Source organism: Tetranychus urticae, unplaced genomic scaffold, assembly GCF_039701765.1.
Source record: "Tetranychus urticae isolate SD_2017Ah unplaced genomic scaffold, NJAU_TeUrti_SD_1.0 Scaffold_4, whole genome shotgun sequence".
Taxonomy (NCBI): Eukaryota; Metazoa; Arthropoda; class Arachnida; order Trombidiformes; family Tetranychidae; genus Tetranychus; species Tetranychus urticae.
In genome coordinates, this window is record NW_028315836.1 from 904,984 (window position 1) to 910,000 (window position 5,017).

Consider the following 5,017-nt stretch of genomic DNA (forward strand, 5'->3'; position numbering starts at 1 on the left):
GATTTATTCTTGTTTTACCAACACTTTCTGCTTTCCTTGCTGGGTGCAAGAAGATTCGTAGTAATTTTGATATTTTGTGTTTCCACTTAATTTAGAAAGGTGTTTGAAGAACTCACATTGAGTTACAAGTTTGTTTGAATCTCTAGTTCAACTCAGTTTAACAACCAACTTAAAATTTCAATAAAACCAACATATATGTGGTGAGTGTAGTTGCTGAATTGAGAGAAGCAACCATCAGTAGTTGATGGGGAGGTAAGTGATTGTCTACGGTTATGGATAAGTCAATGCATCAAGCAGTGGTATGGTCCAGACTGTAGCTGTTCACGCATCTATTCCTGTTATTCTGTTGATGTTTGGTGGTTGAAGAGACGGGCCTGAATGGGTTTGGATCGTCAATCATCTTATCACCACACACTATTATACAAAGGTAGAGTACCTGCAAGACCTAAGGTCTTCCTTGGTACGACTGACAATATCTATGAGAGTTGGGCTTTAATGCTATCAGACTTCATATCTTGCATATATGTTCAAACTAGTCACTCAACAGAGTGAGCAGTATTAGTATTGAGCTCTGCTTGTGCAAAGCAGACCGCAGATTGATCCAAGAAATTGGTATCAAGCGGTTATAATACTATGCTGTTTAGTTGACTTGCAAACGTACCCAGCAATGGTTACTCCTGCTAGATGTGCTTGCACATTTTAGTGGAAGAAGATGGATTCTAAAGAGTTTTCTGCAGAATCATCTTAATGCACGACATAAATCTCGATACCTCGTTAAAGTTAACATCCACTTGCTGGTTGTTAGCTGAGGATATCGTATTTATAGCTGCAAAAACAACTTGTTTAGCATTTTACTTTGCTAAAACATCAAGTTACCTGGTTGATCCTGCCAGTAGTCATATGCTTGTCTCAAAGATTAAGCCATGCATGTCTAAGTACATACTGTTTATAAAGTGAAACCGCGAATGGCTCATTAAATCAGTTACGGTTCCTCGGATATTCTTTTTTACATGGATAACTGTGGTAATTCTAGAGCTAATACATGAACAAGTGTTCCAACCTCAGCTTGCTGACGGAAGGATCGCATTTATTAGTACAAGACCAATGATTCTTATTCACCTAGAACCCTGTTCAGTGATTTCGGTCGCTGTCTAAGGACTAGCAGTGGGGATCTTAGCAACTTCGGTTGCATTTCTTGTGATGACTCTGAATAACTGAGCAAATCGTATGGCCTCTGAGCCGACGATGTATCCCTCAAGCAACTGCCTTATCAACTGTCGATGGTAGGTTATGCGCCTACCATGGTTGTAACGGGTAACGGGGAATTAGGGTTCGATTCCGGAGAGGGAGCCTGAGAAACGGCTACCACATCTAAGGAAGGCAGCAGGCGCGCAAATTACACAATCCCAGTACGGGGATGTAGTGACGAAAAATAACAATACGGGACTCTATTGAGGCCCCGTAATTGGAATGAGTACAATTTAAATCCTTTAACGAGGATCTATTGGAGGGCAAGTCTGGTGCCAGCAGCCGCGGTAATTCCAGCTCCAATAGCGTATATTAAAGTTGCTGCGGTTAAAAAGCTCGTAGTTGGATTTCAGTCGAACCTATGGGGTCCACTGATTAAAGGGTTAGATGGTGATGTTAGGTTTCTTGCTTGTGTCTACGGATGCTTGCTTGAACCTTCATTCCTCTTTCCTGGTGGTTACATTCATAGTGTTTAGACAGAAAATTGCTCGATATTTGCTATCAATGCTCTTTACCGAGTGTTGATTCAAGCGATCGAGACTTTTACCTTGAAAAAATCAGAGTGCTCAAAGCAGGCGTCCAAAACCTCGAAAGAGGTGCCTAAAAACGGTATGGTCAACCATCTATATGATGCGTACCACTACCTTAACTTGAATGATCTTGCATGGAATAATGGAATAGGACCTTGGTTCTATTTTGTTGGTCTTAAGAATCCAAGGTAATGATTAAGAGGGACAGACGGGGGCATTTGTATTGCGGCGCTAGAGGTGAAATTCTTGGACCGTCGCAAGACAAACTACAGCGAAAGCATTTGCCAAGAATGTTTTCATTAATCAAGAACGAAAGTTAGAGGTTCGAAGGCGATCAGATACCGCCCTAGTTCTAACCATAAACGATGCCAACCAGCGATCATTCTGAGTAACTAATTTCATGACTCGAATGGAAGCTTCCGGGAAACCAAAGTTTTTGGGTTCCGGGGGAAGTATGGTTGCAAAGCTGAAACTTAAAGGAATTGACGGAAGGGCACCACCAGGAGTGGAGCTTGCGGCTTAATTTGACTCAACACGGGAAAACTCACCCGGCCCGGACACTGAGAGGATTGACAGATTGAGAGCTCTTTCTTGATTCAGTGGGTGGTGGTGCATGGCCGTTCTTAGTTGGTGGAGTGATTTGTCTGGTTAATTCCGATAACGAACGAGACTCTAGCCTACTAAATAGACTTGCAGTTTACACTGCAGTACTCCCCCTTAGTCAACCTGTGGGTGGTAGTATCTCTTGATGGTTTCGGCTGTTGAGGGCTCTGCTGCTATTAGCCTACAGAATTGGCTAGGGTAAGGATGCTGTAGCACTGTAAGGACTTCTTAGAGGGACAAGCGGCGCTCGCAGCCGCACGAAACAGAGCAATAACAGGTCTGTGATGCCCTTAGATGTCCGGGGCCGCACGCGTGCTACACTGAAGTGGTCATCGTGCATACTGTTTCCTGCTCCGAAAGGAGTGGGTAACCGCTTGAACCCATTTCGTGATGGGGATTGGGCATTGTAATTATTGCCCATGAACGAGGAATTCCCAGTAAGCGTGAGTCATTAGCTTGCGTTGATTACGTCCCTGCCCTTTGTACACACCGCCCGTCGCTACTACCGATTGAATGATTTAGTGAGGACTTCGGACTGGTCAATCCAGACCATTGGGAAACTAGTGGTCGGATTGTGCTGGAAAGATGTTCAAACTTGATCATTTAGAGGAAGTAAAAGTCGTAACAAGGTTTCCGTAGGTGAACCTGCGGAAGGATCATTAACGTATTACCCTCTTATTATAAGAGAAATACAACCTTCAAACAATCAAACACTCTGCATAGTGATATTGTAGATGCTAATATGGTGAATGCAATTGAATTGTATTTGCATTAGAGTCGCAATTGTGAATGTTTATTGCAAACATTTAGCCATTGCAACATGATTCTAATTTGCATTACATTCGTTCATTCATACATCCATCTTTCATTATCCAATGCAACAAAGAGTGAGGGTTATCTAACGATAGCCATAATTTCTTTTGCAAAACAATTGTAGTTTATAATGAAAAGCCTGTCTTGCTACATACTTGGTACCTGATCAAGTCTTCAGCTTATGCTGACGGCAAGGTTTAAAGAAGGAAGTTTTACACTTCTTCGCCTAACTAAGTAAAGACAACTATGGTTTTTATAAACTGCATACAATTGTTTTCAAACCCTCTCAATGCAGATTTAGGATACTTATTAAAAGTCCCACGGTGGCAAAGATACATCTTCAAGCGGTGGATCACTCGAATTACCAATCGATGAAGAACGTAGCTAGCTACGATAATCGGTGCGAATTGCAGGACACGCCGAGCACTTGAGCTTCCAACGCACATTGCGGCTTTCGGGTCTTTTCCGAGGTCACATCTGTCTGAGAGTTGAGATGTAAAATAATCAACAAAACACTTGCATACTACCATATATGCATTGTTTTGAGAGGATTGTATATTTATATGCATGAATCTTGATGTTTTATTCCTTTTCTTAATTGCAATTCGTTGCAATTTAGTAAGGAGAATCTCAAATCTACTTGTTTCACATGATAAATTTTGTGTACAATGCATATTTCATCTCTGCAAGCAGTATATATGAATAGATACTAGCATGAGATTCTAAGGTTAGTCGCCTATCTGACGACGCTAAAGTCGTATTGCAGATAACTATGGTGATCAACTAACCTGTTAACTGATGAATCTTCTTGCACTTGTATAAATCGTACAAATAGTAGCTATTTCATTCTGTTAAAGCAGACCTAAGAAGTAATGCAAAGGCAAAATTTGTGCAAACATTAAAGTAGATTTACGTTGCTTGCTTGCAAACAACACAAATAAACATTAATCAACTTAATCAATATTTTTGATCTCAGATCAGGTGAGGTTACCCGCCGAATTTAAGCATATAATTCAGCGGAGGAAAAGAAATCAAATGAGATTCCCTGAGTAACGGCGAGTGAAAAGGGATGAGTCCGGCGCAAAGGTTTTCCATTGAAAGGTGGAAAGCGGTGCTGCGTAATGGTTAGAGTCACGATTATTTCAACTAAATCTGCAAGTCCCTCTGACAAGGGCCCTCTTCCCAGAGACGGTTCTAGGCCGGTGGCAGATCTTGGTTAATGGAATATCGATTACTGGCTTTAGTCGCGGATAGAGTCAGATTGCTTGAGAGTGCAATCCAAATTAGGAGGTAAACTCCTCCTAAGACTAAATACGATGGTAATATCGATAGCAAACAAGTACCGTGAGGGAAAGTTGCAAAGTACTTTGAAGAGAGAGTTCAAAAGGACGTGAAACCGCTTGTAGAGAAACGGATAGAACCACGAAGTGTAGCTGAGAGGAGAACTCAGCTCCTCTTGTGTATTGTTGCCTTTTTCTATTCAGTGCTAAGAATGCTTTACAGCGTTCCAAGATCAGTAGGTTAAGGGGTAACTTTTAGCCTGCCCTTGGATCTTGGTATTGATAGGAGGAGTGCAATATGTGCATGAGGAGTGCATTTTCTCAACTCTCGTGCTCAAACCACGACCAATGTGAAGGAGAGTGCAAAACTCTTGTTCAAGTGATAACAGCAAGGTGTACTAAACACACACCTAATCAGCATTTAGTTTTCACAGCTACTAATATTCCTTGCGTTGTTAGACTTAGCCTGTGAGCTAGTGTTGGCAACTGTTACCACAGTCACATTGGAGATGAATCTCTGCTTATGCAGGGTCAACAATGCTT

At 41.7% G+C, this 5,017-nt stretch overlaps 3 non-coding genes across 3 annotated transcripts in view; all 3 read left to right on the forward strand.

Annotated features, from left to right (window-relative positions):
- The first annotated feature begins 873 nt into the window (after window positions 1-873).
- On the forward strand, window positions 874-3,043 carry LOC149093064 (small subunit ribosomal RNA). Its single transcript, XR_016200392.1, has one exon. It is a non-coding gene; the product is annotated as a small subunit ribosomal RNA (ribosomal RNA).
- Window positions 3,044-3,530: 487 nt separating this feature from the next.
- Window positions 3,531-3,685, forward strand: LOC149093065 (5.8S ribosomal RNA). The gene has a single exon (XR_016200332.1). It is a non-coding gene; the product is annotated as a 5.8S ribosomal RNA (ribosomal RNA).
- A 476-nt stretch (window positions 3,686-4,161) lies between these two features.
- The window catches only part of LOC149093066 (large subunit ribosomal RNA), a 4,168-nt gene continuing 3,312 nt past the window's right edge, over window positions 4,162-5,017 (forward strand). Inside the window, exon 1 of the ribosomal RNA XR_016200424.1 lies at window positions 4,162-5,017. This exon is cut by the window's right edge and continues 3,312 nt beyond it. This is a non-coding gene — a ribosomal RNA (large subunit ribosomal RNA).